The 9947-nt window shown below is 33.8% G+C and overlaps 1 long non-coding RNA gene across 2 annotated transcripts; it reads left to right on the top strand.

The window, feature by feature from the left end:
• The first annotated feature begins 404 nt into the window (after nucleotides 1-404).
• LOC126828441 (uncharacterized) lies at nucleotides 405-3539 on the top strand. Of its 2 annotated transcripts, none has more exons than XR_007683067.2 (5): nucleotides 405-1813; nucleotides 1979-2275; nucleotides 2456-2613; nucleotides 2944-3219; nucleotides 3401-3539. It is a non-coding gene; the product is annotated as an uncharacterized LOC126828441 (long non-coding RNA). The 2 variants fall into 2 exon arrangements; XR_007683066.2 differs by having other exon boundaries at nucleotides 2750-3219.
• The last annotated feature ends 6408 nt before the right edge of the window (nucleotides 3540-9947 follow it).

Genomic DNA, 9947 nt, shown 5'->3' with positions numbered 1-9947 from the left:
AAAACGTGCACAAATATTAATTTTTTAAATTATCTCACCCAAATATTTATTGTTTGATAAAAATAATAATAAAGATCCATGGACCGACTTATCTCCGGGCCCCTCTTTCCACGTAAAGGTTATAGAACAATTTAATTTGACACGTCAGGCATCTCGACCGCAGTGTCTCTACAGTACTAATAAATACTTTACCTTCGCTTTTTCTTTTAATTTTTTTATTTAAATATTGATCTTTTAAATTAGTGCAATGTCCACAATATGTATTCCTATACAGTAAATTTGTTAAATTGTTTTAGAAATTTATGGAACTAATTAATAAAGAGTGTAGAGAAATGAATGTTGTTTTTTAACAATAAAAGTGAACAGAAATCAATAGCCCGTAGCGGTATTTTTATTTATTTGTTAATTATTTTATTTTAGGAAATTAGGGAATGAAAAGTGAAGAAAAATTAATAGCCAACGTAAAATGTTGTATTTCTATTTAACGGTATTTATTTTTTAGTTTGCTTCACTTGTTGAGGCCTGTGTCATAGGCCTAGAGTGATTAGAAAAAAAAACACCTCCTACTAGGTGAAAAAAACAACAACTTTAACTGTAGGTTCATTAGAGTTAGAACATATGGTGGCTGTATAATTTAATAATATATTTTTTTTAAAAAAAGGTGATAAACGTGTCAAATTGTGTGTGTGTGTGTGGGGGGGGGGTAGTCGCCCAGGGCCTAGTTGTCTGAGGTTGAGTAATGAAGAGTGTGTTTGTTTTCGGGGAGCCTTGCAGAGACAGCGTCTCGTTCGGATGGGACGAAAAACCGAGGTCCTGTGTACACCTTGGCGTACACGTAAAAGAACCCTTGCCAGTTGGAATTCAATTCCTGTCCGAGAAAAATTTCCCTTATACTTATAGCACACTGTATGGCGTATGACCGTCTTCATTAGGCCTATCCCGGTAGGACGTTAAACCCCATTTCATTCATTAATTCATTAATTTGTTTGTTTTCGCTTGTTCAGCTGAACTTGTTTGTGTTTAGAAAAATATTTATGACATGAAAATTTATTATATATCTTAAGTTTCTTATAAAGATTTAGTCTAAAGGGTTTCTTTTATTTAAAAATGACTCGATTGTTATTGACATTTACATTGGCAACTGAGCTTGCTTGACCCTACACCCTAACCCAGACTTGCTAGAGAAGAATGGACCGATTTTTGATAGGTAGGCCTACAGTTGTTGATAAATCAATCTAACCTATGAAACGCTATTCCACTACCCTTTTTTCGGGTGTTTGAGCAGCCAAAACAGCAGCAACTTTCTGGCATATTGATTCTAAAACACAATTTAAAAAATCTAATGGTCGTCAGCGTCAACTCCCCGGAACTAACATGGCGGACAAGGCCCCATATCGGCACGCTGTCACGTGATCAGTGCAGACTCTAGTTTAGTTTCTATATATAACTCTATGCTATAGCCTAATTCCAATGGATCCTTGTATCGCTTGCCGTTACACCGTGCGTCCGAGACAAGAAGGTCTCCAGTGTGAAGAGTGTAATCTATGGCAGCATAGAAAATGTACAGGTATGTATTTATAATTTCACAGATTTTGCTTGCTTTCATTATTATTGAAATAAATCATAAGTATTGAAATAATTACACGAGTTTTGCTAGCTATACATACTCAAACTTATATTCATAAAATATTTAACCCATTCACTAAATTTTAAATAATTTTTGTTCTCTTTAGATATATCCCAGGCAGCATATAGAAGAGCGGTGAAAGGGTTAGAAGAGATTAAATGGACATGTACTCCTTGTATAAATGCCGTAAGTAACTTTTAAAAAATCAACAGAACCGAAACATCAATTTCTATAAGCAACGAAACATCTTTCATATTCTTACCGTATTTAATATTCTTACCACCGTATTTGATGTTTTAATTTAGTCAACTTAAATATTCTTACCATACCGTATTTTACGTTATTATTTAGGCTATTCCTGTTGCTGTTCATGAAATTACCGCTACTTTCGACGAAGAAGAACCTATGGATACTAGTGTTGGACGTGAACAAGAAGAATTGCCTCTTATGGAGACCAGTTCCGAGGCTGTCCCTCTGGAAAGATCCTTCGTTTTACCCGAACCAATACTGGATGATTCGATTGACGACGATGCTCCCGTCTTTGATGTACCCGCAGCTGAGGGCCCCCGTTACATCATTCTCGAAGGTGGTACCGAGAGGGGAAACGTGAAGTTGCTGGACATGGAGGATTACTCCTACATCTTTAGGGTATGTAATTATTTTATATTTAGTGTATTTACTTTATGCATTTGAATATATTAAAAGCTAACTGTTGTTTTGTGTGTTTAACAATTGAATATAATAAACATAATTTAGTGTATTTACTTTGAATATATATATATTGTGTGTTTAACAATATAATAAACTTAATTTTTCAAAAACAATCAGCTAATGGAAACATAAATTGGCGCTGTGTTCACCATCCGAAAGTGGACTACTGTCGGGCGACAGTAATACAGGCAGGGGATGACTTTCGTCCAGGTTTGAAGAACCACAACCATCCCCCCCAGCCCTTTCTACATATTGCCGTCCAGATAAAGGCACAAGTAAGTATATTTCAATTTCACCGCTAAAACATTATACATTATAAATATTGAATCACTATACTATATAAATATTAAATCACTGAAAACATCAACAAAATGTAAAAAAACTATTAAATGTTTATTTTACATTTTACAGGTCCGTAAGAATTCCGAAAAGGACGTCTTTACCACGTCGTCAGCCCAGGTAGTTGAAGAGATCTTGCTAGACCTGACATCCGAGACGGCTCCTTTTCACAGCAGACCCAAAATGTCCACATTGGTCCGGAGTGTCAATCATTATCATTGAATAACACACAATTAAACTATTTTTTTTTATTTTCTTATTTATAGATCGAAACAAAATTTGTAGAAATAAATATGGGTAATTTTTTAAGAAAAGATATCAAAGATGGTACCAACAGGCATCTGGTTTTAGCCACTGATAACCAGTTGCAGCTGTTAAGTAAAATGAAGGTCCTTTTCGTCGACGGCACTTTTCGGGTTGTGAAAAAGCCTTTCACTCAGCTCTTTTCGATTCATGGCTTTATTACTAAAGGCTCGATGACTAAACAAGTTCCATTGGTATATTGTTTGATGTCAAACAGAAGCAAGGCAGATTACTGCAAGGTATGTTTTAATTTATTTATTTCATATAGTAAACATTAACAATGTAAGTATATTCAATCTCATCGCTAAAACATTATAAATATTGAATTAATATACTATTAGATTATAGTATTAACTCATTGAAAACAATGCTTATTATATTTTTATGTAAATTTCAGTTATAATAATTTTATATTTCTAGGTTTTTGAAGCTATTAAGGAGTTGTGTCCAGTTTTAGCTGTACGAGAATTCGTGGCTGACTTCGAAATAGCTACATGGCAGGCCTTGAAGGATACCTTTCCAGGAACAGCCATTAAAGGTTGTGTTTTCCACTGGTCGCAAGCAGTCTTTCGCAAGATCCAGGAAAATGGTCTGCAGGTATGTATAGGCAACTTCTAAAATAAACAATATTCTGTAATCATTATCAATTATCAATAATCATTATCTTTTGTATTCGTGGTAATTGTAACTAAAGTAAAGTAAAGTTATTACAATTCTAGAAAAAATAAATGAACATAATGAATGATAATTTTTTAAAATTTTTATTATCATTTCAGGTTGCTTACAATGAGCGAGGGGATGCTTACAATTTATTGCGTCAACTCATGGCCTTACCATTCCTTCCTGAAGAGAAAATTCATGGTGCCTTTATGGACATGTTCCAGAAAACAGAAGATGAGAGAGTGATTAGTGTCCTTGAGTACGTGGAGAACCAATGGATATCGAACCGAGTGTTTAGTGCAAAGAGTTGGTCCATTTTTGTGCGCTCCGTTCGCACGAATAATGACGTCGAGTGGTGGCATAACCGAATCAACTCTAGACTGACCACTCGGGGACCAGTTCCATTTTATTTATTGTTTGCGGAACTACATAAAGAAGCACAGAAACTCAAAATGGATATGGTGATGCTCACCGAAGGAAAAATTAGCAGATGCCAATAGGCCGAACTCCAAAATAACACTAAAAATCAATTTGCGTCGTGTTACAAAATAACTCCAAAATAACAACCAATAACTTCAAAAATATTGACTGTTTAAACACAAAATTAGTTTGTAATATGAGCAGTTGCCGAGAAATTGGCAATTTTGCATGAGCCACTATTTACGCTAGTTTGCCTGTAAAAGAGTCAATTATTATTGGATTTTCATAAAAGGAACACCATTTGATGCGTAATGTCAATTTTAACTAGGTCAAACCAATTTAACATTTTCAATGTCACCGGAAATGACGTAATTTGGGCAAAAACTGTATTTATAGCCTTCGAAACAAATAATTTATTCAAATGAGTCGTATTTGTTATTTGTTTAAAATTTTGATATTTGATTCAAATCAACTAATAGAATGAACTCATACGATCATACAGATATCAAAAAATGGTTTCTACCTTGTTCAGTTGCGGAGAAATAGACGATTTTCAACAGGCAACTTTTCAAGTTTTTTGGTCCATAAAAGTGTCAATTATTATTCGATTGTCATAAAATTTTCACTGTGTGATACCTAATGCCATTTACGATTTCATTCAAGTAATTTAAGATTTTCATTATCACCTGAAGTAATGTCATTTTGGCAAAAACTGTATTTTGAGCCTTTAAAACGGATATTTTATTCAAATGAGTCGGATTTGTAATGTTTTTAAAATTATGATATTTCATTCCAATCAACAAATAGATTGAACCCATATGATCATACAGATACCAAAATATGGTTTCTAACTTGTACGGATGCAGAGAAATAGACGATATTCTACAAGTCACTGTTCAAGGTTTTTGGTCTATGAAAGTGGCAATTAATATTCGATTTACATAAAATTTTCACCATGTGATGCCATATGCAATTTCTGATTTTATAACATTTTCATTATCTCCGGAAGTAATGTAATTTTGTCAGGATCACTTACATGTAACAAATGTATACAATTAATTGATATTGCTGGATTTTGTTGAGTCTGCGTACATTGAAGGAATGCCTAAAAAACATTCAGAACAGAATTTTGATTTCGGTCAATATATAACCAAATAATAGTCTGTAAAGGAATTTAAATTAACTGCCAAACATTTTTAGCACAACGGCGCTACCTGACGAGGTAACGAGACACTTGGCAGTTAATTTTAATTCTGTTGCAAACCTATTATTAAAACTTACAAATATTTAAAAATGTTGCATAAGAAAAGAAAAGGCAAGATATAACCAAATGATAGTCTGTAAAGGAATTCAAATTAACTGCCAAACATTCTATGCACAAAGGTGCTACCTGACGAGGTAACAAGACACTTGGCAGTTAAATTTTAATTCCGTTACAGACCGATTATTAAAACTTACAAATATGTTGACAGTGGATTCAGGTGTTTATATGTTTTCAACGCGAATTCCGGTGATTTTATGTGTTTTAAAGTAATTCAATGTTAATATTAATGGAAAATATAAGTAAATAGGAAGATTGTACGGGCAAATTCTGAAATCTCTAAGTGAATTCTGGTGAATTCCGGTGTTTGTAAGTGAATTCCGGTGTATGGATTTGGTCAATGAAATGAAATGAAATGGGGTTTAACGTCCTACTGTTCTGCTCCTAAACTAGGCTAATGAAGACGGGCATACGCCATACAGTGTGCTATGAGGGAAATTTTGCCCGGGCAGCGGCGCTACGGCCTAGTCTTATATCGAATTCCAACTGCCAAGGGATCTTTTACGTGCACGCCAATGTGTACACGATACCTCGGTTTTTCGCCCCATCTGAAAGACTAGACAGCTGTCCTTGTCAGGCCCTCCGTCCTGCATCACTGACAAGGGGAAACCACGTCGGAAAATCTGGATGAATTTTCTCGGCCAATGCAGGGACGGAACACCCGACCTCCAGGCTAGCGAGCCAGCAGATTTGGTCAAATAATGTTGTAAGTTAGGACTGAAATGCTGATAAAAGAGGCTTTTTGATGAATTACAAATAGGTTCTACACATAATTGTTTTAAAACATCTCAAATTTGACGAGTTACAAGATTTTCTCCACATATGTCGAGTAATCTCCCTTTAATGGTCAAAATATCAGATTTACAAATCATATTAAATGTAAATATTGTCATTGTATAAAGTGACAAATAACATACATCACCACATAATAAACTATCATAACACGAGAATACTCTGAACAAAGACAATTATTTGTCAGCGGAACTTATTTAAATTGATTTCATTTATTTATTGCAAAACAAGTTACGATGTCGATGACAGAAAGTGACAATCGACACAATTTGCAAGTATAAATAAATAAATATAGCTATAATATTAAATTGTTTATTGCACTATATATACCATAATATGTTTGATGCATATAATTACTGTTTTAATAAACTATTAATTAATCTCTAATTACAATACATTACAACGAATTGCAACGAAAGTATACATAAGTTTCTTGTCAACAAAAATCACATACACGAGTTATCTCCCATGAACCTCCGATTTGAACAACAACCAGTGACGCTTCTTAAACTCATACTAAATTGTTATTTTGTGTTTCCACAGTCAATATTTTTGAAGTTATTGGTTGGTATTTTGGAGTTATTGGGTAACTTGACGCAAATTGTTTTTTAGTGTTATTTTGGAGTTCGGCCTATTGGGTAATACGACGCGCCCTACGTTATCGTAACTATGATGCATATATTTGAAATGAATTCCGGTAGTCTTTCAAATAAATATACCCACAGGGCCTTTATTTGGCCTGTGGGGATATCAAAATAGTAATTCGTTACATTATAATGTATTATACATTTAAAATAAATTAGTTTTGTGGGAGGAATCTGGGGTTTTCGAAGTGAATTCCGGTGATTATATGTGAATTCCGGTGATTGTAAATGAATTCCAGTGAATTCCGGTGATTAGTCGGGCCCATTTAGAGCACCCCCAAACCATCAGACAGTAGTATAAAACCCACATAGGCCTACAGTCTACATATTATATTAAAATACAAAACAAAACGAACAAAGTATAAAATATAAGGGCGCTATTGCACTTTCGCACCTCTACCATCATGAGGGTAAGTGTTAGATATTATGAAACCGGGCCGATTTTAATAGATTCTATAAAGCGAGCATAATTTAAGCCCCGCTCTTTGTTGTTTAGGCCCTTCCCACTTTTTTGAAGGTTAAGGTTGAAAGGGGCCGTTTATTGTTAGGCCTAATGATGAACATAAAACTTATTCTCCCTGAATTTGAGAATACATGTACTATCGCTGGATCTTTCTATGAGTCTGAGGCAAGACGATTTCCAATACCACCTAATATGTCTACAGAAGAATTTCAATCTGATGAAAATATGTGGTATAGGGCCATGAATTTCCCTTTTTCTAGGATACATAAAAATAGTATTTTTAATTTATATAATAAACAGACTCTTTTGTTTTGTTTTTTATGGAAATTAATTGAAAATATATTTCAAAATCTTTCATACATACATAAGAAAAAGACTCACTATAAAGCGATGACGATTGAGTTCAATGTGTGGTATAAGGCAATGATTTTCTCTATTTCTAGGATATATAGGATATTATTCTTAATTTATATAATAAAATCATTCAAATATCTTTTTTTCATGGAAATTATTTGAAAAAAATACTCCAAAATCTTTTAAACATAAGAAAAAGACTCCCTATAAAGCGAGGCCGATTGGGTTCTATGGAAATGATTTTCTCAATTTCTTGGATATATAGGATAATATTCTTAATTTATATAATAAATCGCTCAAATATCTTTTTTTTTTAAATGGAAATTAATTTAAAAAATACACTAAAATCTTTAAAACTTAAGAAAAAGATTCACTATAAAGCGAGGCCGATTGTGTTCAATGTTTGGTAAAAGGCAATGATTTTCTCTATTTCTAGGATATATAGGGTAATATTCATAATTTATATAATAAAATCACTGCAAATATGTTTTTTTATGGAAATTAATTGAAAAAAATACTCCAAAATCTTTTAAACATAAGAAAAAGACTCACTATAAAGCGAGGCTGATTGGGTTCTATATGTGGTATAAGGCAATTTTTTTCTCAATTTCTTGGATATATAGGATAATATTCTTAATTGATATAAGAAATCACTCAAATATCGTTTTTTTTAGAATGGAAATTAATTTAAAAAATAACCCAAAATCTTTCAAACTTAAGAAAAAGATTCACTATAAAGCGAGGCCGATTGGGTTCTATATGTGGTATAAGGCAATGATTTTCTCTATATCTAAGATATATAGGATAATATTCTTAATTTATATATAATCTAATCACCCTAATATCGTATTTTGAATAGTATTCTTAATTTATATAATAAACAGACTCTATTGTTATTTTTATACGCCCACATAAAGAGGTCATAATTTTTATATGCCCACATTTTCATGTGGACGTATTATGCCGTCGTCCCTGTCCGTCCGTCCACAATTTGTTTGTGGACACTCTACAGGTCTTTTGATATTGGCATGTATCGGATCGAAACTTCATGGATTATGGCCCCTGTTTGTACGAAAAATCATGTTTTTTGGATTGTGGATCTCATAGAGGTCACAATTTTTATCCGATTTTGTTGAAACTTAAAATGTAAGTTTATAACCCAAAGATCTCGATTCCTTTCGATATTCGTGCATATCGGACCATAACTTCCCGAATTATGGCCCCTGATTGTACAATAAATCACGTTTTTAGCTTGTGGACCCTATAGAAGTCATAATTTTTATCCGATTTAAAAACCCATAACATTATATCACCGTTACACCCTAAGGACGACTGAGTTCGAATTTCATGAAAATCGGCCCAAAATTGACAGACAAAATGGCCGCCGTTCGTTCTCAAATAACGTAAGAATATGGTATATCAAGGTTGTGGACCCTATAGAGGTCACAATTTTTATCCGATTTTGTTGAAACTTGAAATGTAAGTTTATAGCCCAAAGATTTCGGTTCCTTTCTATATTCGCGCATATCGGACTTGAAATGTAAGTTTATAACCCAAAGATTTCGGTTCCTTTCGATATTCGCGCATATCGGACCATAACTTCCTGAATTATGGCTCCTGATTGTATGAAAAATCATGTTTTTAGCTTGTAGACCCTATAGAGGTCATAATTTTTATCCGATTTAAAAAAACGTATTATTATATCACCGTTAGACCCCAAGGACAGCTGAGGTCGAATTTCGTGAAAATCGGCCCAAAATTGGCAGACAAAATGGCCGCCGTTCGTTCTCAAATAGCGTAAAAATATGGTATATCAAGGTTGTGGACCCTATAGGGGTTACAATTTTTATACGCCCACATTGAAATGTGGTTGTATATTGTCGTCGCCCCCGTCCGTCCGTCCGTCGGTCCGGCGTCCACAATTTAAATTTATATACAGTGTTTAAGGCCATCAGACGAAGAAGCCTATTTATTTTCAGTGATTTCCGATAATTACTGCCAGAGTTATGGCCCTTGATCTTTTCAAAAAATCTTGTGGATGCTCTAGAGGCCAAAGTTAATATCCGATTGACTTTAAATTTATACACAGTGTTTAAGGTCATGAGACGAAGAAGCCTATTGATTTTCAGCGATTTTCGATAATTACTGCCAGAGTTATAGCCCTTGACCACTTCAAAAAATCTTGTGGACGCTCTAGAGGCCAAAGTTAATATCCGATTGACTTTAAATTTATACACAGTGTTTAAGGTCATGAGACGAAGAAGCCTATTGATATTCAGCGATTTCCGATTATTACTGCCAGAGTTATTGCCC

The sequence above is a fragment of the Patella vulgata genome, chromosome 7 (genome assembly GCF_932274485.2).
Source record: "Patella vulgata chromosome 7, xgPatVulg1.2, whole genome shotgun sequence".
Taxonomy (NCBI): Eukaryota; Metazoa; Mollusca; class Gastropoda; family Patellidae; genus Patella; species Patella vulgata.
Note: the sequence above shows the minus strand (reverse complement) of the source record. Positions and strands in the feature narration are given on the sequence as shown.